The following is a 25,974-nucleotide window of genomic DNA, read 5'->3' as shown; positions in this document are numbered from 1 at the left end:
ATAAAAAATGTATTCTCACTTTCCAAAGCTACTTTACACCTTCCAAAGTTTGGGGTTTTGGTAGCTGGGTTTAGTATTGGTATTAACTTAGATTTCTAAATGACAATGAAAAATATATCTTAATTAGGTTTATATTTCCCAGGAGCTTTTTTCAAAAAAAAAATTATGATAGAAATATAGTACATCAGAGAAATTCTATGTTAGAGAACAAAAATAAGGTTAACGTGAGTATAATAGTTAGTATTGCTAATTCTTATTTTTATTAAGCAATGAACAGCGTCATTAAGTAATACATTAGTATTTTTTTTTAGCATCATGGGAAAGAGAACAATGAAAATGCTTGAGTTAAGCTTTGTGTGATTTTTAAAAGAAAATGTTCTTTCCCAAAGGGCATGACAAATAAAAAAAAATCTAAACTGAACATTGTTATTCTCTGAGAAAGTCATCAAAACAAAATGAAAGCGTTGGCATTTTAGTAAACCCATTTGCATTTTATTGCATACAACTTTTAACAGATATTTTTGTGGTTGCTGTAAGAGAGGTCTGAATATAAAGCAGATTTACTAGAGGTTGAATGACCCTTTTTTTTCTCTGAACTGTACAAAACCAGGGCTTCTGCTACTATTTCCTTGTTTACAACTCAGTTGTTCATTTTATTTATTACCAACCAGTTCTCCAAGGGAACTCAAGCGTACAGAAATTAAACATTTGACCCCTGTTTTCACTGTTAATTTTTAGGTTGATTTAAATGGAGGCTTTTAACTTTTGCATTGTCTCAGCTCAAAGTAAAACTATGGTTACATAAGAAATAATTTACAAAGAGCTCTATAAATTTGGAAAACAAACAGTACTTATAAAAATGAGGGAAGAGTCCACTTGACTTGTAAGATTGCTTTTGGCATGGCATTGGTTCATTTTAACATGTAAGCAGATTTCTGGAATAATTCTTACTCTATTATTTAATTTCTATTCATGTATATGTTGATTGATCTCTTTCTAGCATATTGCAAGCATTTTCTATACCAATTGATGACGTTTAGTAATAATTTAGTTAATGATGTCACTATCACAAGAAAGGAGTCATAAATTTAGTATTTAGCAATTCAATTGGTTTATTTGAGGATAGACAAGTGATGTAGGGAAGGGCAAAAGACCTGAAGTAAAGTATAGCCATGTCCTATGTATGGTGTGTTGTTGGGGCCCAGGCCAAGTTTTTTATGAAGCAGGCCTCTGCTACTGGCAAGGCCACATCAGAGTAACCCTGGAGGCAAGGCCCCTGTGTCTCCAGTGGGGTGAGGTCTGGCCTGGGCTGCACCTTATCTAATCTGGCCTTACTGTAAGAAAGTTCTGCCTGTGCAGTTTCAAGCAAGTTAATTAAAGCTCACTCTGTTCTCAAGAAAGTTCTGTATCCCTATTCATTGCCTCAAGCACCTCCTCATGTACTGCACTGCCTTATCTAGATTTTTGTTGTTAGGCAGTATAAAATAAACTTGCATTGGCTTCTCATGGTCATTGTCACTGAGCTGAGTCAGACAGTGTGTGGGTCTACAAAGGATAGGTCTCCACAGTACCACAGGCCTCTGACTAGGACGATGCTTCTCCTTTTATTCGGCACTTAATAATTAAAACTATAATTTAGCTTCTATGTTAAGAAACTACTTTAGGTACTAATAAGATAATCTTGAAGACGGTGGAAACAATCTCTGCTTCATGGAAATTATGCTCTAGATGAAAATGTATTTTATATTATTTTTTGTGCTTTTGACATAAACGTAAGAGTACTGACAACAAGACTGTGGGATCTGTTGCCTGCTATCAACAAATATTTAGTGAGTAGCTACTATGAGAAAGAAATTCTTTCTCAGTGAGATTTATCATCCCTCGTTTGAGTGAAAGCTTCAAGAAGAAATGATAATCTCATCATTAGTCTGCCCAAGATATTAAACCATGCTATTTTACATTTTCTTTTGAGAAGATAATTTCTAATTGAGATTGATAATTTTTCTGATATTCATCTTATGCAGAACTTTTAAAATGATTTTCTGAAATTCATGTATACCCGTAGCTAATAAATTTATGTAGATTATAACAACATGCTGAGATTCAGAAGTGTTACTAACATATTTGGCATAATATTATAAAGATAAGTTTCACAGTGATTAAATCTAAAGTTAGTTATTTAATCATCTTCATTATACTTATATCAAGCATATATTTTTGGATTTGTCTAGCAAGCTATGTATAATGATCTATATTCAGGAAGACAACTAATTTGTATTTATTCAATTTAATAGTAAAAAAGGTAAGCTCCATTTTGTTAGAAGAATATTAAATCATACCATAGATGTAAAATTGTAAATTTTATTTACTTAGAATTTTGAGGACTTTTTTTGTGCATGTATGCAAGTGTTGTTAGTCTTACAAGATAGATTGAAATAATTCTAAAAATTTAATTATAAAATATTTGATTAATGATAAACATTACAGAGGAAATTACCATATTTTTATTAGTTTTCAGAAGGAATGCTTTCATTTTCCCTTATAAAAGTGAAATTTTAAAATATAAAATTGTACAAAATGTGCTGTGAATCTTTTGGAAGGAAGTTGTTTTACATCCCAATTGTTGAATGACTTAATTTGTACCCATTAAATCATGAATGAGAGAAATGCAGCTTTTCTTTCCTACATTTGGAAGGAGATGAATGATTAGTAGAGGACATAAGAATGATTCTTCTGCCCTCTTCTGCCCATTCAATAGCCTTGAATGTTTTTACTCACTCAACAGATATTTGATTGTCCCATAGTTACAAAGGCTAGGGATTTGGGAGGATAGGGACTAATGGAACTTGATTCTTGACTTCAGAGACACTTACTGGATTATGCAGAACATACAGAGAAATTAAGTATAAAAGTAGGCAAATATTAGCTAGTACTAAAATAAAGAAATGACAATGAATTATGGAATGAATGGATTATTTCCTTCTGAGGCTCTCAGGGAGGGTTTCATGGAAAAGATTCCACTTATGGAAATGAAAAGTAAGCCACTTGAAATGAAGGGATTGTCAGGATCAAAGGAGCAGAAGTTTAGGAGGTCATTTTGTTTAGTTTAGGAGCCATTTGTTTGCATGGTTTCTGCTCCCTTCCTGAGCTCCTTCAATACATAACTGAATATTCTTCTCCTTGAATCCCCAAAGCTATAAATGTTCAATATATGTTTACTGAATGAACAAACGGTTAGGCATATACTTCAATAGCCAGCAACTTTGCATGAAGTTCATGGAGTAGAATGGAAGGGAGATAAGACCAAAGGTATTAATTGAAGCTGGGTCATGGAAGGACTTTGAATTTCAGGCTAAGAAGTTTGAAATTCCTTCAGTAAGAAAGTTATCAAAGGTTTTAGAGTGAAGAAATGTAGTTAGAGATTTCTTGAGAAGATTAATGTGCAATTAGGAAATATAATATGAGGAGAATATGGGAATTTGTTTATATTATCTCCATAAACAAAGAAGTATGTAATGAGTATGTATACATTTTTAAGATAAATGTTATGATAAATGTACTTAGAATCATTAATATATCAATTATCTCCAGTCAGAATCCAAAAAAGCAGAAGGAAAATGGCTCAACTCAGAGGTTTAAATAAGAATAAATTTGGATTTTTTCATACTCATTTTAGTATTTTATCCTGTGATTTGTACATGGAAAATTAACTTTATCCAGTCATATTGCTAGTTTTCAAATGTTATGACTCTTCCCTTTTGGGGGTCCCTGTAGTTTCTTTCCTTTTTAAAATTCTTCAAACATTCACCACAGGCTCATTATTTCACATACCTAAACTCTCTTGCTATGACTGCATAACTGGAGAATTCAATCTGATTTTGAGACACTCTTAAATGTTCCTATTTATATTTCAGCTACTCATGCATGAACTTGATTACAAATTATATGTACATAGCTATAGTTAGTAAATCCCCCAAACATATTGCAAGCACATCATATTTCACTCACAGGAACAACAGAATACTGGTTGTCATTGGTGTTTTATGAAGATAAATTATTGAACCACAAAAATCATGAGATAAATTGTAACACAGCACTTGCATTTTATCCCTGAAGGCATTGTGGTACTGTCAGTTAAACACTGGTGAGCACAACTGAGTTTTCATTTCTAACAGCATTATTGTCACTACCAACAAGTCTACCCATCATAGGGGAAGTGGGTTATTCCCTAGAAGCCCACAGGGCTAAATTGCATTGCACATTCTGTTCTTATTCACAGCATCTATGCTTCATTCATGTTTTTTTTTTCCCCTTGGTCTACTGAACTTGGCATTTGAAAGCATAATTTCTTATAAGCAAAATGCATATATAAAAGTGTATCAGTATAAAAAACCCTAACACAGTCTAGCCATATCTATTCCCAGAACACAAGAGCTTATGTGCTCCCAAACAAACACACACATAATACCAAAGTAGTGAATGCTGTTATTCTTTAAATTTACATATTCTGTGAACATATTAATACCCTGTGAACTGCAAACTCCAAATACATTTATGGTAGTATCATTGGTCACCAAAAGAAATGTGAATGAATACCTGGGTCAACCATTTAGTATTTGTCCCTTGAGTGCCCACAACTCCAGAATGCCTATTGTGAAATACCTGTCAGTGCACAGTATTTCTTATATTCTCATTTATTCTTCACTTCTGATTCATTCTGTGAACTGGAATAGGAAATTGGTCATAGACAATGTGCTCCCTTCTCTTGTCTGACCAAAACTTGAAGAATCACATCTACTGCCAGATCAGCTACAGCCTTTGCCTCATCCTCAGAAGTGGCCAACTGAGGATTGACTTCAACAAGATCCAGTACTGACAGCAACCCTGTACTGTATATTTCCTCAGTGTGGTAGTTAGATTCAGTTGTCCGCTTAGCCAGATGAAGGTACCTAGTTCTACTGCTGTGGACATGAGCCAATGGTACATGAACCTCATCTGTTGCTCATTACATCTGCAGTCAGTTAGAAGGTGTGCCTGCTGTAATGAATGATGTTTGATTTAATTGGCTAGTGTTTAAATGAGAGAGCTCAACGTAGCACAGCCCAAGCAGCTCAGCACACCTCATCTCAGCATTCGCAGCTCAGTCCAGGCCTTTGGCGATGCAGAAAGAAATCACCCCAGGAAGAGTTGTTAGAACTCAGAGACCTGGAGAGAAGACCAGCAGAGATCACCCTGTGCCTTCCCATATAAGAAAGAACCTCAGTTGAAAGTCAGCTGCCTTTCCTCTGAGGAACTAACGAAATAAACCCTCTTTTATTAAAAGCCAATCTGTCTCTGGTGTGTTTCATTCTGGCAGCTAGCAAACTAGAACACTCAGTAATGTACCTACCTTCTCTAGAGGGTCAGTTCACTCACAACAGAGGTTCTTATGGCTGGAAAAAGCACAGAGTTAAATGCATCAGTATTAAAACTCAGATGGATTGGACTTTGTCTTGCCAATCATAGGATCAAATGTCTGTGCCATTCTAACTTCTGAGTCAATCAATGTCCTTCATGGAAGACTCTTGGATGTCACAGATCTTTAAATAAAATTGAGGATGCATTCCATCTCTTGGACCAACATATGTGATATCTGGTATAGAGATACAAGGTTTAATCCAGGAAAATCCTGGGCACTCTGGTACCTTGCCCTGTAGTTCTGTGAGGAGGAACGAAACTGACTATGCATGGAGATCTTCAGAAGAAGTGAGTAAGGAGTGTACTGATGTTAATGTGGACATCATCCAGATAGCACAAAGGCCCAGGCAGTAACAGGTATGGCCCACTAATAATGCCAATTGCCAGATCAAATTGTAAATTCTTTTTCAAGCTACTCTTACCGCTGCTGGATCATATTTCACTCCTTTTCTTTGCTGTTTCTGTGGAAGCAGGGCTCCTGTCACAGGATGAAGGCACTTGCCTCTGGAGGAGATGCAGAAGTAGGGGCTCAGGGACATACATGATCAGCAGTGTGGGACTGGTTGAGCTAGAGGCTGCTCCATGCAGCTCACGGCCTCAAGAGCAACAGACTTATATTTTGCTGAAATGTTATATTATTACAGTAGAAAATAGTGCTTCAGCCTAATCAGGATATAGAAAGAAGTTCTACCTGTATTAAGACCATTATACACCAAAATGAGTTCCAAATGGGCATCAGTTTTTGTTTTTGCAAGCTATGGTATCTTTAACACAGCTGCAACAATGGTTAGTTCCTTGGGTCAAGTGGTGATTTATACTTTGTCAGGGATAAAGAATAGCTATTTAATTCAATTAATAAACATTTTATTGGTTTTAATTGGACTTAGAAATTTATACTTGAGCTCAAGTTCAGTTAATGTTGTTCATCAATACATAAGACCTTAGCTTTAAATTCTAAGTGTTCTGCATAATTGTGCCATAATTGTGCCAAATTGTGCCATAATTTGTGTTGTTTTGCTTGAAAGGCACAACACAAGCAAAACAACACAAAAACAACAAAATGAACAAAAATCAGAACCACTGAATCTAGATCACAATATGTTAAGTATAATGGGGATGGTTAGTTGGAATCCAAACTGCCTTTCAGCTTAGATTGTCTTCTGTGTCAAGGCTCCTTAGGCTGTGTATGTAGTTAGGGCTCTCTAGAGAAACAGAAGCAATAGAAAATATTCATAAATATAAAATTTGTAAAAGTGTCTCACATAACCACGAGAACATAGAGTCCAAAATCTGTAGGACAAACTGTGAAGCTGATGATTCCGATGGAAGGTCTGGATGAACTCCACAGGAGAGGCTTGCCAGCTGAAGCAAGAAGAGAGCTGGTCTCTTTTGAATCCTCCTTAAAAGGCTTCCAGTGATTAGATTAAGCATCACTCATTGGAGAAGACGCTCCCCTTAGCTGATTACAAATGAAATCAGTTATGGATACAGCCAACGTGGTCATGATTTAATTCTATGAAGTGTCCTCATCTCAACAGACAGGTCAGCACTTGCCCAGCCAAACAAACAGGTACCACCACTTGGCCAAGTTGACACATGAACCTGACCATGGCAGTCCACCCCTTGTCAACTTGGCAGCTATACACATCCCCTTAAACCATACCAAATTTCTAAATAAAAACAATAAGCACACATTTTTTCTTTCACCTAACAATACTCAACTGTCCTGCATATAACTGGAAGCACATTAAATATCTCCAGGATGGGGTACAAGTCCTTGGGTAATATTCATTCTTAAACATGATATCTTATAACTTAAATACAACAACATGAACAAAACAATATTACAGTCCTCATTTCTGTAACTGATCATGTGGTCATAGTTCATATTTATCACTATCTTCTTCCACTACCCATTCCATGTTCCCTCTACCCTCAGAAAGCACTTCAGCTGGCTGTGGTTCTTTGCCTGGTGGGGTGACCCAAACCTTCATTCCTGAAGTTTTAGAGCCATTGGTAGTCCTGCTTGGATTTGGTTGTTGCAGTTTTCTATTGATTTTAATCACAGGGCATGGTAGCGCTAAAAGATGCCCTAGGGGATCTCCTATATTCCAGGAAAACTCTTCTTTACCTCCATTGTGTACTTGCAATCCTATTTCCCCGATAGTCAGGGTCAATTACCTGAGCCAATAATATAATTCCTTTCTTGAATTGTTGATCCAGGGGCATGAGTAGCCCAAAGTGACCAGATGGCAGTCTTAGATTCCAGTTCAATGGAATTATTGTTGTTTCTCCTGGTAGAAGCACTCCCCCTTTTGGAACTAAAACCTGTAGGCCAGCAGAGCTCAGGGTGACAGGGACAGGAAGCAAAAATTTTCCTAGTGGATCACTAGGGTTAATAGCGAGTGGTGCCACTCCCATTTCTACCCTTTGGTTCCTGGACCCATGGATCCTGGCTATGGGAGAAACAGCACCATACAGTGGATGCTGATTCAGAGCATATACAGCTTCCTGGATAACATTGCCCCAGCCCTTCAAGGTATTGCCACTTAGTTGGCACCATAATAGAGTTTTCAAAAGGCCATTCCACTGTTCTATCAATCCAGCTTTTTCTGGATAATGGGAAACATGTTAAGACCAGAGAATTCCATGAGCATGTGCTTATTCCTGCACTTCATTTGCTGTGATGTGTGTTCCTTGATCAGAAGCAATGCTGTGTGGAATACCATGACAATGGATAAGGCATTCTGTAAGCCCACGGATGATAGTTTTGGCAGAAGCATTGCATGCAGGGAAAGCAAACCCATATCCAGAGTATGTGTCTATTCCAGTTAGAACAAATTGCTGCACCTTCCATGAAGGGAGTGGTCCAATGTAACCAACCTGTCACCATGTAGCTGGCTGATCACACTCGGGGGCCGAGTGTGGGTCTCTGCTGCTGGCAGATTGGGCACTCAGCAGTGGTTGTAGCCAGATCAGCCTTGGTGAGTGGAAGTCCATGTTGCTGAGCCTATGTATAACCTCCATCCATACCACCATGACCACTTTGTTCCAGAGCCCACTGGGCAATGACAGAAGTTGCTGGGGAGAGAGGCTGACTGGTAATCACAGAACGGGTCATCTTATCCCCTTGATTATTAAAACCTTCCTCTGCTGAAGTCACCCTCTGGTGCACATTTACATGGGACACAAATACATTTGTGCTTTTAGCCCAGTCAAAAAGGTCTATCCACATTCTTCTTCCCCAGACCTCTTTATCATCGATTTTCCAATTATGGTCTTTTCAAGTCCCTGACCATCCAGCCAAACCATTAGCAATAGCCCATAGGTTACTTCTGGTCAGTTCTCCTTCCAAGCAAAACAAACAACCATGTGCACTGATTGAAGTACTGCCCACTGGGAGGATTTCCCCTCATCACTGTCCTTCAAGAACACCCCAGAAAGGGGTTGTAGTGCTGCAGCTGTCCACTTTTGGGTGGTATCTGCGTATCATTCTGAACCATCTATACTTTGAGCAATCTGCCTTGGAAATTTCTCCAGGTGAGTGCCTTTGGGTCACTTCATTTTGTTAAGCCACTGACTATTATTCACTACATGTATGTACTATAATGTATTCACTCTTCCCCTATTAATGGACATTCCAGTTAGTTCCTGACTTTTGCTATTGCCAAAATGAAGACCCTTCCATGTATGTTATTGTACCCTCCATCTGAGGTCTGGGTTTGCAGGACTGGGGGTGATGTGGTAGTAGTATTGGGATGGCCAGCCACTGCATAGGCCCTTAGAAAGGGTGGGACTGTCACTTTTTAAAGCTGAAGGATAAATGACTTTCAGACTTTGAAATCCAATGGTGTTTGCCCTGCAGATGTTCAGAACTGTTTAGGTCTTGTGACTCCTGTGTTCCTTCCAATTTTTCCCTATGGAAATGAAAACCTGTATCCTGTGAATGTTCTCCTTTGCATATTGTCACCAGAGAAATTGTTTTGAGATTCATAGATCCACAGCCAGAAGAGAATTTTTGTCACTTCAATATCAGTTAAGCTGATGTGTATAGCTGCCAAGTTGACAAGGGGTGGACAGGTGGTTGTTAGAGTCAGGTGTCAACTTGGCCAGGTGAAGGTGCCTAGTTCTATTGTTGTGGACATGAGCCAATGGCATGTAAACCTCATCTGTTGCGGATTACATCTGCAGTTGGCTAGGAGGCATGCCTGCTGCAATGAATAATGTTTAATTGGCTGAAAGCTTAAATGAGAGCACTCAACATAGAACAGCCCAAGCAGCTCAGCATACCTCATCTCAGCACTCACAGCTCAGTCCAGGCCCTTGGAGATGCAGAAAGAAATCACCCTGGGGAAAGTTGTTGGAACCCAGAGACCTGGAGAGAAGGCCAGCAGAGACAATCCTGTGCCTTCCACATAAGAAAGAACTTCAGTGGAAAGTTAGCTGCCTTTCCTCTGAAGAACTAACAAAGTAAATCCCCTTTTATTAAAAGCCAATCCATCTCTGGTGTGTGGCATTCTGGCAGCTAGCAAACTAAAACAGGCTGGGAGTGGCCAAAGCAGTGGAGAGCCCATAACATGCACTTTCATAGTCCAAGATAAGCTAGGATCCAAAGGAGTATGTGAGAAAGAAGACCAAATAAAAATGGAATAGTGCTCCTTAATGCCTCTCTAATCTCTGCAAACCACTTTCATGTTTTTTTCCTGCCAACCCCATTCTACTTATTCATTTAATAGACATAAGCAAATTGAAACATAGTAAAACACGAGTTACCCAGATGGTGAATGGATTTGAATCAGACCATAAAAAGAAGCTTGAAGAAATTGAAAATATGTGGCATTAAAAAAGAATAGTCAGAGGGTGGAGATAAAGGTAGTTGTCCTCAAATATTATCTGCTATTTCTTGAAGACAAATATGAATTGAACTTAATTCTTGCCTTCAGTGCTCAATTGTGGGGAATAAACATATGCAAGCAAATAATTTGAATTAGTACTATGTAGAGTTAGGTGAGAATATTATCTAGGAGAGTTGGGGAAAATTTCATAGCAGAGGTGATGATTGTGGGGAGGGTGGTTGTCAGAGAGGATGATTGGAAGCTTGCTAGAAGGCCAAAAAAAAAAGGTTTACAAGATTCTAGGACCAGGAAGCAGAGAGTTAAGATTGATGAAGATGTGAAGAAGCAAGGCAAGTGTGGAATGGTGTGTTGTGCTTCTTGGACAGTGTTTAAAGGGTACATAGTCTGGAGCAGAGGAAGAATTGGGAGATAATACTGGCTATAAGTTTCACATAGTCTGGTCCAAAGTCTCTGTGAGACAAAAAGCTGTGGATATTATTTTGTTTAGAAACTGAGAAACTTCTAGACTTTGCTTGAATTTATTTAATGAAATCAATAATTTCCTTGAAGCTGGAGTTAAATGGAGAGGAAAAAAAAATCCTGCTGTTTCTCAAATGAATGATATTTTAAAGGAACATTAACTTACTTAGCAGCTCAGATAAGGATCTTTTCGATTTAACAAGGTGTTATCATGATCTAGACAAGTTGTTCTTTTGCGAAACTACTTAAATTTCTATTTTAAAAACGTAAGTTTTACATTTGATAATGTTACTCAAAATGTAATGAGCTGGCAGAGAAACAAGGTCTTCTACAAGGCCATTCAGAAGGTGATTTCTGAAAAATCGAGCTGTAAAAAGCAATTTTATTTCAGTCTTTGCTAGAAGCATCCTAAGAAGAGGAAAAGAGCCTATGGAGTGAAGAGAATCTGCAAATATTTGATAGAGTGAAACTGCCAAATGAATAAATACATTAGCAGCCAGAAAAAGATTTTTTTTCTATAATTACATGTTTTTGATTACTAGTATGATGTGGTTCTCAGGGCTATACTGAATCATTGCTATAAGGAATCATTATTTTCACAGATCTTGCAAGACTGGTCCTGTTGTAATTAATGACCTAGAAATAAGGGCCCCTTAAAGAGTATATTTTGACAAACACCATAAATATCTATGACCATGAAAATGCTTTAGTTGAGATAAGGAGGTAACTAAAGATGTTCTATCAACTGGAAATTAGTGTCTTTAAAAAAAAAATCCATAAGGAGCATGTGTTTATCACTGTGATTCTCTTAACAGTATCCACTTGTAAAAAAAAAATTTTAAAAACCCACTTCACCTGGAGTTTATGCAGAAGGGGTGGCCACTGGTTCTCATGCTTTTACCACATGACCACATTCTCTTCCACACTTGGTTGGCCTGAAATTGGATCCCAGAGGTAGCCATTTCAGTGTCTGGCTGGGTCCACTATATTGTACAGCCTGAAAAAAAGACTTTTTACTTTTCTGTTTCAAAGACATCCCTGCAGTTAGACATTTTCTAGCCTGGGCTGTTATTTCAGCAGCCCTACTGGCAAACGACTTACCATAAACCTCTCCGAGGACAAAAAAAATTCCCACTTCCAGAAATCTGATTAGCAAAAAATAAAAAGAGAGTCCACGAGAAGCACGGGGCTACAAGAAGCAGACATAATTTACGGCATGTATGTGAAAAATGCACGTCCAAGCCAAGGTGCTCACAGAAGCACCCAGGAACCATCTGCACTAGAACCACTTCTCTAAAATGTAGACTCTATCCGAACCCTTGAAAGTTCTAATCACAATGACTTGAGACTGTAGTGAAGCCTTACGGGTGCTATGCACAGGCAGGGCTTAGATACATTGCTCCAAAGTTCCAACAGCGCTGCTCAATGGAAGTAAAACAGGCCGCTAATGTCAGTGCCCTCACCAAAGTCACAGGGATGGAGTCACCATTACAGGAGTTTAGGGAAAGAAAAGTGATAACCCCGGGTGGAGTAATCAGAAAAGGTTTTATAGAAAGGGTAAATCTTGAACTAGAGCTTCAAGGGAGAGGAAGAATAGGTACAGTGAAAGTGAAAAGAAATAGGATTCCTAGGGAGGATGATATCATCAAACTTAAAATAATCTTATTAATCTCAGTCACTGGGTTTTACACATTGATATGAAATAAAATGATATCATTTGCTAATTTTTCTATTATTTATATGAATATCTTTTGAACTTACATGCTTTATTTGTTGAGATTTCTGAAGCATTACCAGGATATGCAATGTATATAGATATACTAAATAAGTAAAGATACAATTTTATAGGAAGCACAGATTTAGTAATATAAAAGGCATTTGAAGTGAACTATAATAAGGCACACATTTGTATTAACTGACTGTTTTCATGTTCGCTCTTAGGCTCTTCTCCTCTTGGCCTGGTTATCAAGAAATTGGGATTGAGCTAAGCAAGAAAGCCAGGAGGCCATAGAAAATCCTCTACTTGAAAATGAAGCTTGAGTATAGATGGGTTTGATATGCAGCCTTTCATGCCCCTATTAATCCTCACTGTTAAGTAGCTTTAATTTCAAATCATCTCTTCTTTTTGCCATTTAGCCATAATGCCATCCTAGAGTGCTAAATGGCTTTTGCTAGAGAAAATGAAATAGCTATTCTATAAGCCTCAGAGACTTGAAACGGGAATACACAACATATGAAGAAACAGATAAGTTAGAAACTTAAATAAAGAACTAAGGTTAGAAACTGAATTTTGCTTATGATAAATGACTTAATAAAAGAGATTAAAAAAAACCCCACTGGTTATAACGACTCCCACACCCCCAGTTCTGCTATAAAAATTATGATTAAATCCAGTAATAGTCTCAAAATCCCATTTTATTCACTGTAATAATAGATAGGGCTTTAAAATCATTTTTATGGAAGCACAAATTTCCCAGTGAATGGAATGCTGCAGAATTTCTCTTAGACTGTAGAAATACCTCAACAGGACTTTGTTCTTTGTAGCAGTGGTCTCAGAGAACACAGACGCTTAGAGTGCTTGAAGCATGGAGGTAGTTACATTGTAAAAGATCCCCATGCTAGGACACCTGCCCAGGTTCCAGAGGGTGATACATCGTGGAGCAATATGACTAAATCAGGGCTGCTTCTATGACTTTTTCCAAATTATAAAATTAAAAAGAGGTGGCTTCTTTGGCTTTATGCTTGGTTAGTTTAATACACTTCTGCACAGAGTAGAAAATAGTGACCTTTCCTCTTGGTGCTCATAGTCCTGGCTGGCACGGACCTGCTTTCAACTCCTACCTACCCTTTTTCCTGTTAGTCCTTGTACAGTGAACAACCTACATAACTGTAAGGGTAGCCTTGTACTCAGATGCCTAAGAGATGGGGGCCCTTTCAATAGATCAGACTTCCCTCCTCAAAAGTCTAAGCTGGAGCAGTTTGCCAAATGCTCAATAAATCAAAGACCCCCTTTCTCTGTACCCAAACTGAATTCGAAAGCTCTGTTTGGAGAACGGGGCTTTTCTTCATTCTTCTGGGTCTCAATATATTTGTCAGACTCCAGCTCAGATAGCTCAGAGATGCTCAAGGGTGATGGCATTAATTTAGAGGATTACAAAGAGAGAGAAAGAGGTGAGGCGATGTCATCAATGTAATGATGTAACATCTACTGAAAATTTCTCCTCAGAGATTCAGCAATGAAAAAGAACAATTCTGAATTATTAAAAAATCTGGAGGAGGATATGGACTATAGAGGGACCCTACAAATCCCAAATTGAAGAAGGAGAAGATTATCAGGTAGGAAATTTCTGTCTGGAATGGGCTGGTCCTCTCCAATCCCCCTCACTTGGTCTCACAGTACAGGATGGGCTGAGAAACAGCAGCAGGGGCTCCTACCAATGGGGACACAGAATGCTAATTCTCTCATAGCAGTGGGAAAGACCCTCACATTTTGGAGATGTGGGGGGCAGGAGAGAGTATTTCAAGGCTCAGATCAGTGAGAGAGAGTCTGAGAGATCATGGCAGAAACTGTGTTTCCAGCCTGGTCCTAAAGTCCTCCCCACAACCTTCTGAGAAACAAGTGAGAGACCTGAACCCTGCCTGGAATAAGGCTGAAGACTGTTACAGCTGAGAGTTTACTGTGCTACAAATAAAGTGGGGGACTCAGACCCATACTGACCCAGATTTGGGGCAGAAAAGAGGGAACAGGAACCCTGCAGTCAGACTGACCTGGTGAGGCATAGTCTGTTATCAAGCAGTACCATTTGTTGGGCAGAACAGAAAGTATAAGAGAATGAAAGGTTTTTTTCAGAAACTACTCAGAAAATTTTTTCAGGTCATTCGAAGTGGGTCTAGACCCCGTGCACAGGAGCCTACCTACCCCTCTTTGGGCTGAGAAACACAAGATGACACACCTGTTAAAGCAGTGCCCTAAAAGAAATCCAATTCTTGTGGGATGGTGGAAAACGGAGTATAACTTGGAGACGGCAGACTTGTTCTACTGAAAAACAGATACTTTGCTGTCGTGCACAGTGCTCACTTCCATCCCTGAGGGAGGCTGCTGTAGATGCCTGGTTCTGGGGAGCAGGACAAATGTGACAACTGCTGGTGAGAGAGATGAGCAGATAAAAAATAAATCCAACAAACAGGAAACCCTAGGAAAAAGGGATAAAATGAACTCTAGAAAATTAAGCAAGATAATCAGAAGCCTCAACACCAGGAGAAAATCACAATTCAATACCAGGAAGAATGAAGATATGGCCCAACCAAAGAATAAACTAACATCTCAACTGAGAAACAGAAATTAAAACAACTCATTAATGATGTGAAAACAGATCTTCTGAATAAATTTAATCAGTTCAAGGAAAACATGGAAAAAACCATGAAAAAGACATAAAAGAAACACAGGTGTCCATACAAAAGAACTCAAAGCTTGGAAAAATACAAATGGCAGAATTCATGGGAATGAAAGTCACAATAGAAGTGATGAAAAACAAAATGGAGACACGCAACAACAGATTTTAAGAAGCAGAAGAAAAGATCAGTGAACTAGAAGACAGGACATCTGATATTCCACATGCAAAAGAACAGATAGAGATAAAATGGAAAAAAATTGAGTATGGTCTCAGGGAATTGCCTGACAACATGAAGTCTCAGGGAATTGCCTGACAACAAATACATGTGTTATGGGTGCCCTAGAAGGAGAAAAGAAGGGGAAAGGGGCAAAAAGAATAATGGAGGAAATAATCAATGAAAGTTTCCCAACTCTAAAGACATGAAACTACAGGTTGTAGAAATGCAGTGTATCCCAAAGAGAACAGATCCAAATATCAAGACACTTTTCAAATGTCAAAGACAAAGAGAGAATTCTGAGAGTAGCAAGAGAAAGGCGATCCATCACATAAAGGGAAATTTGATGAGACTGAATGCAGATCTCTCAGAAGAAACTCTGGATGTGAGAAGTCAGTGGAGTGATATATTTAAGATGCTGAAAGAGAAAAACTGCCAACCAAGGATTCTACATCTGGCAAAAGTGTCCTTCAATAATGAGGGAGAGCTTAAAGTATTTTCAGACAAAAAGACACTGAGAGAGTCTGAACAAGAGACTTGTTCTACAAGAAATACAAAAGGGAATGCTACAGGCAGATAGGAAAAGACAGGAGAGAGAGGTTTGGAGAAGAATGTAGAAATAAAGATTAGAAAGAAGGACCCATCTCTATGTTGTTTACAAGAGACTCAAGACCCAAAGACAAGAACAGGTTGAAAGTGAAAGGATAGAAAAAGCTATTTCATACAAACAACCACCCAAAATGGGGAGGAGTAGCCCATTAATATTTGACAAACTAAATTTCAAATGTACAACAATTGAAAGAGACACAGAAGAACACTGTATTAATAAAAGGGACAACACATCAGGAACACATAACAATCATAGATATATCTATGTACTGAGCCAGAGTGCCCCAAAATACATGAGGCAAACATTGACAACATTGAAGGGAGAAGTGGACACTTCTAAAATAGTAGTTGCAGAATTCATACACCATTCTCATCTAGATAGAGGATCAATAAGGAAACAGATCTTGAATAATGTGATAAATGAGCTAGACTTAGGAGACAGTTACAGAACCTTGTACCCAACAACAGCAGGATATACATTCTTCTCAAGTGTTTATGGAGCACTCTCCAGGACAGATAACATGTTGGGGCACAAAGCAGGTCTCAATAAATTTAAAAATAGTGAAATCATATGAAACACTTTCTTGGATCATAGTGGAATGAAATTAGAAATCAATAACAGGCAGAAGCCTGAAAAATTCACAAATTTATGGAGGTTAAAGAACACACCCTTAAACAACCAATGGGTCAAGGAAAAAAAAATACATGAGAAATCAGTAAATATCTGAAGATACATGAAAATGAAGATATAACATATCAAAACTTCTGGGATGCAGCAAAGGTGGTGCTAACAGGGAAATTTACTGCCCTCAACACATATTTAAAAAGAAAGAGCCAAAATCAAGGAATTAAATGCTCACCTGGAAAAAGTAGAGGATGAATAGCAAACTAACCCCAAAACAACAGAAGGAAAAACTAACAAAGATTAGAGATAAATGAAATTGAGAACATGAAAACAATAGAATCAATAAAACCAGAAGTTGGTTCTTTGAGAAAATCAATAAATTGTTGGACCCTTAGTTAGGCTGTCAAAGAAAAAAAGAATAAAAATGAAAATGAATAGAATTAGAAATGGGAATGGGGACATTGACCCCACAGAAATAAAGGAGATAGTGAGAGAGTACTATGAGCACCTATATGCTAACAAACTAGACAGTTGTCAACAACTTACTAGAAAAACAGGAACAACCAATGTTGACTCAAGAAGAAATAGGAGACCTCAACAAACCAATCACAAATAAAGATATTGTATGAGTTATCAAAAAATTCCTCCCAAAATAAAAGTCCAGGACCAGATGTCTTCACATGTGAATTTTGCTAAATATATAAGACAGAATTAGTACCCATCCTGGTCAAACACTTCAAGAAAATCAAAGAGGAGGGAAAGCTACCTATCTCATTCTATGAAACCAATATCACTCTAATACCAAAGCCAGGCAAAGATACTATAAGAAAAAAAATTACAGACCAATCTCTTTAATGAATATAGATTAAAAAATCCTCAATAAAATACTTGCAAATCTAATCAGGCAGCAGTTAGAAGAATTATATGCCATGACCAATTGGGTTTTAGCCAGGTATTTAAGGGTGATTCAAGAAAAAAGTCAATTAATGTGATGTACCACATCAGTAAATTACACTGGAAAAACAAATGATCATCTCAACTGATGCAGAAAAGTGAACAAAATTCAGCATCCTTTCTTGATTAAAACACTTCAAAGGACAAGAATAGAAGGAAGCTTCCTTATCACAATAAAGGTAATATATGATAAACCTACAGCCAACATCATATTCAATGGGGAAAGACTGAAAGCTTTCCCTATAAGATGAAGAACAAGACAAGGATGTCCATTGGCATCACTGTTATTCAACATTGTGCTGGAAGTTCTAGCTAGAGCAATTGGTCAAGAAAAAGAAATAAAAGGCATCAAAATTTGAAAGGAAGAAGTATATGATCTTGTATGTAGAAAATCCTGAAAGTTCTTCAGCAAAGTTGCTATAGCTAACAAACAAATATAGCAATGTGGCAGGATACAAAATCATCATGTAAAAATCAATTGCATTTCTATATGCCAGCAATGAGCAATCTGAGGAGGAAATCAAGAAATAAATTCCATTTATAATAGCAACGAAAAGAATAAAATGTTTAGGAATGAATTTAACCAAGGATATAAAAGACCCATACAGAAAACTACAAAACTTTGCTAAAAGAAATCAATGAAGATCTAAATAAATGGAAGGGCATATTGTGTTTATGGATTAGAATACTAAATATAGTTAAGCTGTCAATTCTGCCCAAATTGATTTATAGATTCATTGTAATACCAAATACAACTTACTTTATAGAAATAGAAAAACCAATAACCAGATTTATTTGGAAGAGTAGGGGCCCAAATAGCTAAAATATATTGAGAAATTGAAATGAAGTGGGAGGGCTCGCATTACCTGACTTTAAAGCATATTACAAAGCTACAGTGGTCAAAACACAATGAAATTGACATAAAGATACATATACTGACAAGTGGAATTGAATTGAGCATTCAGAGGCAGACCCTCAAATCTATGACCAACTGATTTTTGATAAGGCTGTCAAGTCAATTCAACTGGGACAGAACAGCCTCTTTCAAAAATGGGGCTTGGAAAACTGGATATCCATGTTCAAAAGAATGAAAGAGGACCACTTTCTCATGTCTTACAAAAAAATTAACTCAAAAGACATCAAAGACCTAAATTTAAAGGTAAGACCATAAGATATTTAGAAGAAAATGTAGAGAAATATCTTAAGGATCTTACATTAGGCGATGCTGCCTAGACCATACAATCAACGTGGGAACAATGAAAGAAGAACTAGATATATGGGATCTCTTCATTTGTGCATCAAATAATTTTGTTAAGAAATTAAAAAGGCAACCTATGCAATGGGAGACAATGTTTGGAAACCACGTATCAGATAAGGGTTTAATATCCAGAATATATAATGAGATCCTACATTTCAACAACAAACAGACAGACAAACAACCCAATTAAAAAACAGACAAAAACAGACAAAAGACATGGACAGGTACTTTAACAAAGAGAAAATACAAATGGCTAAAAACATATGAAAAGATGCTCAACTTCACTAATGGTTAGAGAAATGCAAATCAAAACCATAATGAGATATCATCTCACACCTACTAGAATGGCCATTATCACTAAAACAGAAAACTACAAGTGCTGGAGAGGATGTGGAGAAAAAAGCATTCATATTCACTGTTGGTGGGAACATAGAATGGTACAACAGTTCAGAAAGGCAGTTTGGAGGCTCCTCAAGAAGTTAAGTGTAGACCTGCCAAATGATCTAGCAATCCCATTACTAGGTATATATTCAGAGGCCCTGAAGGCAAGGACATGAAGGGACATTTGCACTTCATGTTTATAGTGGCATTATTCACGATTGCCAAGAGAGGGAAACAGCCCAAATGTCCACCAATGGACAAGGGACTAAACAAACTGTGGTATATACATACAATGGAACATTACACAGCTGTTTAAGACAGAATAAAGTCATGATGCAAGTAATAACATGGATGAAATTTGAGGCTATTATGTTTAGTGAAATTAGCTAGACACAAAAAGTATAGTTACTGTATAATCTCACCAATATGAGCTAACTAACATTAATGAGAGAACTTTAAGATTTCAAGTTGAGAACACAGGTCATCAGGAGCTAGAAAGGGGGTAGAGATTGGCCATTCAATGCTGATGGAGTACAGAATGTTCAACAGGACTGATTGTAAAGATCCAGAAATAGACAGCACAATACCATCAGATGGTAGCACAATATTGTAAGTACACACAAATAAACTGAATGTGAACACAGTTGAGGGAGGAGTGCTGGGGGAACATTTGACACCAGAAGGAAACTTAGAGGATAAAGACTGTGATGGCATAACTTAGCAATGCCTAGAGTGAACAATGATGTGAGTAAATGCCTCATAGATTGTAGTGGTGAAGGCATGGCTATGGGATTATACCTGGAACAACTGCATTTTTACTTAGGTTGAATTGCATGATGTGTGAATAAAAATGGAAATGAACAGAGATACAAGTTCTGGAGAAAATGTGGAGAGATGTACCTAAAGTGGTGCAGCCCTTCTAGAGGGCAGTATGGTAGTTCCAAGGAAGCTAGGGTTGAGTTGCTGTATGGTCCTGCTACTCCTTAGTAAGGGTATACTTGGAGGAACTGAGAGTGGGAACACAAATGAACATTTGCACACTGGTGTTTATGGTGGCAGTGTTTGCAAACTGCAGTGGATGGAATGACATAAGGGTACACTAACTGAGGAATGGAAGGAAGTACTGTGGTGGCCTACATACAATGGGCTACAGAGCAGTGCAGGAAGGAAGGAATGAAGTTGTCAGGAATGCAACGAAGTGAAAACTTGATAGAAATTTAAGTGAAATAAGCCAGAAAGGAAAACAAATTTATTAAAATGGCTCACTAATATGGACGAACTATAACGTGCAAACTCTCAGAATTGTATTTGAGAGCGTAGGTTATTAGGTGAAGGTGTATCGTAAAGGCTCCTAAATTGTATGCTCTTACAGCAGTAATGTTTACTCTGGAATTGTAACTGTTATTTCTAAATTCTGAGATGCTGAGCTCTTTGTGTATAACCTGGACATTCCATTTGTGTGATACCTGAGACTCAGAGTTATAGTTCTGTAGCTAGGAAAGTCAATATTACTCCATACTACAATTGTTTAAGCACCAAAAAAAAGAGATCAGACTTCAACTAGAGATACAAATGAGGCTGGTCTGTATAGGACTAAGGTGAATCAGGCTAAAAGGTAAAGGACAATATTGATTGCATTTTAAAACTCCAAACTTCTGTGTGAGACCAAAGGAAGGTATGTTTATGTGGTACAAAATTTATATCTTCAGTAGTACACCATCTAATTTAATTTAATGGTGAGCTTATTTGAACACCATAATTACATTGAACCATGAATAAGGGTGAGATTTTAGTGATTTGTACAGTTTGGTGTGATTCCCCCATACATCTCAGAATAAGCTAGGCAGAAGATTAAAAAGTATTTACGAAGTCCCTTTAAGGGGCTGGGAGAAAAGGTGGAAATATTGAACATCCCCCCCCCTCGCCAGGAAGACCTGATATTCTCACAAGCATTGGAGATTGCCCAAAATAATGAACCAGGCCCTAAATACTGGGGCTTGCCCTTATGAAACTTATTCCTGCAAAGGAGAAACTAAGTCTACTAATAATTATGCCCAAGAGTCACCCCTAGAGAACCTCTTTAGTTGCTCAGATGTGTCCTCTCTTTCTAAACCAACTCCACGGGTGAACTTACTGCCTTACCCCTATGTGGGACATGACTCCCAGGGGTGTAAATCTCCCTGGCAACATGGGACACATCTGCCAAGGATGAGCCTGGCCCTGGCATTGAAGTAGTGAGAAAGAATTTCTTGACCAAAAGGGGGAAGATAAATGAAATAAAATAAAGCTTCAGCGGCTAAGCAATTTCAAATAGAGTTGAGAAGTCTTTCTGGAGTTTTTCTTTTATAGCATATAGATATCCCTTTTCAGTTTTTGTTGTATTGGAGTAGGTAGATGGAAATACCTGAAACTGTTGATCTGTAATCCGGTAACCTTGATTCTTGAAGATGACTGAATTACTATAGAGTTTTTAAAGTTTGAATGTGTGAGTGTGAAAACCTTGAGACTGACACTCCCTTTATCCAGTGTATGGACAGCTGAGTAAGAAAATAAAAACACACACAAAAAATAAATATACAATGGGGGGAACAGGCAGTTTGGGCTGTTTTGGGTGTTATTTTTATTTTTCTTATTTTTATGGTATTCGCAGTAATTAAAATGTTCAAAAATAGATTATAATGATGAATGCACAACTTTATGATGATAGTGTGAACCACTGATTGTACACTTTGTATGATTAGATCTCAATAAAAAAATCACTGAAGAAAAAAAATCAGGCCATAAATGGAAAGAGAGAGAGAGAGACAGAAAAGGATTTGACAAAGAAAAACTAAAGAATAAGATGGTAGATTCAAGAACTGTTTTCACAGGAATAACTTTGAATTTTAAAAGACTAAACTCACCAATTAAAAGATACAGACTGCAGAGTGGATTTTAAAAAATGTAATCCATCGTATAAGCTGTTTATAAGAGGTGCATCTTAGACCCAAGGACACAAATGGATTAAAAGTGAAAGGATGGAAAAAGATGTTCTATGCAAGCTGTAACCAAAAGAAATCGGGAGTGGCTATTCTAATATCAGACAAAGTAGACTTTAAATATAAATATGCCGTAAGCAGCAAAGAAGGGCACTACATATTAATAAAAAGGACAATTCACCCAGAAATAGTAACAAACATAAATGCTTATGCTCCCAATCAAGGAGATCCAAAGTATATGAGGCAAACACTGACAAAACTGAAGGGAGTTATAGACATTTCAACAATAGAGGGAGACTTCAATACACCGCTCTCCCCTATAGATGGAACAACCAGACAGAATATCAACAAGGAAATACAGAATTTAATGCAATAAATGAATTAGATCTAACAGACATACATATATCATTACATTCCAAATCACTAGGATATACATTCTTCTCTAGTGTGTCTGGAATGTCCTGAAGGATAGATCATATGCTGGGATGCAAAACAGCTCTTTATAAATTTAATAAGATTAAAATTATCCAAAGCACCTTCTTTGACCTCAACGGAATGAAGGTGGAAATTAATAAATCACCAAAGAATCAGAACTTTCACAAATATATGGGGATTAAACAACATCCTATTAAATAATCAGTGAGTCAAACAAAAAATTGCTAGAGAAATCAATCAACATGATCATACAATTTTTCACTTTTGATTTGTTAATATGCTGGATTACATTTATTGATTTTTCTTAGGGTGAGCCACCTTTGCATTGCTGATATAAACCCCACTTGGTCCTGATGTAAAATTCCTTTATTGTATCATTGGATTTTGTTGGATAATATTTTGTTGAGAAGTTTTACATCCATGTTCATTAGGGAGATTGGTCTATAGTTTTCCTTTCTTGTAGCTTCATTATCTGGTTTTGGTATTAGAGTGATGTCAGCTTCATAAAATAAGTTAGGTAGAATTTCTTCTTCCTCAATATTTTGGAAGAGTTTGAGCAGGACTGGTGTTAATTATTTTTGAAATGTTGTTAAATTCCCCTGTGAAACCATCTGGATCTGGGCTTTTCTTTGTAGGAAGTTTTTTGGTGACTGTTCAAATCTTTTTGCATGTAATTGGTTGTTGATATTTTCTATTTTTTTCTCAAGTTAGTATAGGTAGTTGGTGCGTTTCTAGGAATTTGTCCATTTCAATCTAAGCTGTCTACTTTGATGGCATATAGTTCATAATATTCACTTACAATTTTTGAAATTTCTTCAGGAGAGAGTACAGTTGATTTACAACAAAGGGAGGAAACTGTAAGATGTGGTTTGTATATTTTGGACATTATCCAAATGACCAATGGATTGAGTGGGACAAAGGGTATGGTGGCTGAGAAACCGAAAGGCAAACTGAGATACATATATGGTGGAATACTGTGTGGTTACTAAATGCAATGTCATCGTGATCCACACAACAAACTGAATGAACCGTGATGACAATGTGTTGTGCAAAATAAATCAGAAGCAAAAGAACAAATATGCTATAGCCTCTTTCAAAAAATACATATAAGAAAATTGGAGTCAAAACTGTAAACTCTTACAGCAGCTATACTTAATCTGAAGTTGCAAGTGAATTTCTAGATCTGAGACAGTGAGCTATATGTGCATAAACTGGTATTTCCCTGGAAATTTGAGTACCTCTGTGACACCTAAGATTCAGAGCTGGAGTTCTGCAGCTCTGAAAGTCAGCATGATTACATACAACAATGGTTTAACCCAAAAAGAGATCAGGCTCCAATTAGAGATAAAAACGAAGGCAATCATGTTGGTACTAAGGTAATTCAGAATACAGGGTAAAAGATGATAGTGGGTGTACTCAAGAGATTCATCTACTGTATGAAACAGAGAGGTTTCTTGTTTCTAGAACCTAATTTTTTTGTAACACACAATCTAAATCAACCTGTCTGGATAGCTCATTTAAACAACCCCAACTCTTGGAGCCCAGAAAGGGAACGAGGCCTTTTGATTCTGTATACCTTAATGTAATACCCAAAGACATCCCAGACTATGGTGGGCAGATAATTAAAAAGTATTAATAGAGTCCCTTGAGGGACTGGAGAAAACATATGGAACTATTAAACTTTCCCATCTAGGAAGCCCCTGGTATTGTCTCAAACATTAGGGACTCCCCCCAAAATAGGCCAAGCCCTTAGTTTTGAAGCTTGCCCTTATGAAACTTATTTCTATAGTGAAGAAGCTATGACACCTATAATTATGACTGAGTTGCTTTTTACATGCTCAGATGTGGCCTCTCTTTCTCTAAGCCCAACTCTAAAGAAAATTACTCTCCCCCCTAAATGGGACATGAGATTCGGGGATTAAAATCTCCCTGATAATGTGGGACACAACTCTCAGGCATGAGCCTGGCCCTGGCACCATGGGATGGATAATGCCTTTCAGATCAATAGGGGGAAAAGAAAGGTAGCAAAATAAAATATTAGTGACTAAAAGATTTGAAATAGAGGTGAGAAGCTATTCTGGGGGGTACTGTTACGCAAGCATCAGCTAGATATTTCTAATTGCCATGGTTTGCCAAACCCCACCAACATCATGCCTATTAATCCTAAAGAACACACAGGGCTCCATCTGAGACTCTACAAAAGTTTCATGGACTAAAGTTACTTTCCTGAAACCTATTACCTCCAGAAGGTTCCTAGGCTAGATAAGCCCTGAAACCCAGAGGAGCCAGCCTCTTCAAGAATACCAACTAATTCCATCCCTTTATCCTATATTATTGACAACCCTTTTCAACATGAAAAAGTTAGAAGGGGCATAGTCCAAAGATCATTAAAGAGTGGGAGAAGGATCAAAGGAAAGGAGGAGTTATAACAGACAAGATAAGATTTAACAAATGAGTGTGACTGCAGAATCACTAATATTGATACTTCTTTTAGCCTCCAGTGCTTTGGAGCAGAAGGAAAAACCTGAAACTATGAAATCTCTTCTGTAGCTTGTCGGAGTAAACTTTGAAAAATATTGTTTTTTCCTTTTTCCATATATGTATTTCAAAATAAAAAAATGTTTTTTTTTTAAAAAAGAGTTATGGCTTCATTAAGCAAGGGAATGTAGTTGAGGCTGTAGCTCTCTTGCACTCTATCATGCCATAACCTGCTTTGCTTCATCCTTCCACTTCATAGCAGTGTGAGCTTGGCTCTAAGGGTTCTTAGAGCAATGTTGCTACACTTGGGCTCCAGGCTGGCCACTTTGGCAGTCTCCTAGGCGTGAGGCTATTGGTCTGACCTGTGCTGGTGGCTTTTCTTTTGTCAGTGACCTCTGCTTTTCCTGTAGCTCAGGCACTCCCATTGAGCACCCTTTATTTATAACCTCTAACATCCGGAAATGTCATCTCTCCCCACTTGAGATTATTACCTCGTTCTACTCCTATCTCTTCCGAGGAAAAGGATCTAAGAATCTCATTTACACTAAACATTTGTAATTCAAATGTTCTTTAAAAACAGTCAATAAGAGGGAGGCCTGAGGGGTATAGGATGTTTACAGTCTTTTTTTTTCTCTTTATTTTTTTTCCTGGAGTAATGCAAATGTTCTAAAAATGATGATGGTGATGAATACACAAATATGTGTTGTTACTGTGAATCACTGATTTTATACTTTGGGTGGATTGTATGGTGTGTGACTATATCTCTATAAAATTACATTTTTAAAAGTTCCTAAAAATATTTTCTATCTAATTATAAAATATTATATTTCTTTAGGGAAACAGTTTTGGACCATAGTTCTTTCCTGAAAGACTCAT

At 37.4% G+C, this 25,974-nt stretch overlaps 1 protein-coding gene and 1 pseudogene across 1 annotated transcript in view; both read right to left on the bottom strand.

The window, feature by feature from the left end:
• Positions 1–25,974, bottom strand: part of CNTNAP2 (contactin associated protein 2) — a 1,376,829-nt gene that overhangs the window by 1,117,485 nt on the left and 233,370 nt on the right. The window lies entirely within an intron of this gene.
• Positions 4,702–11,990, bottom strand: LOC143679735 (arginase-2, mitochondrial pseudogene; annotated as a pseudogene).

The sequence above is a fragment of the Tamandua tetradactyla genome, chromosome 1 (assembly GCF_023851605.1).
Source record: "Tamandua tetradactyla isolate mTamTet1 chromosome 1, mTamTet1.pri, whole genome shotgun sequence".
NCBI lineage: Eukaryota > Metazoa > Chordata > Mammalia > Pilosa > Myrmecophagidae > Tamandua > Tamandua tetradactyla.
This window is presented reverse-complemented; position numbering and strand designations above follow the sequence as displayed.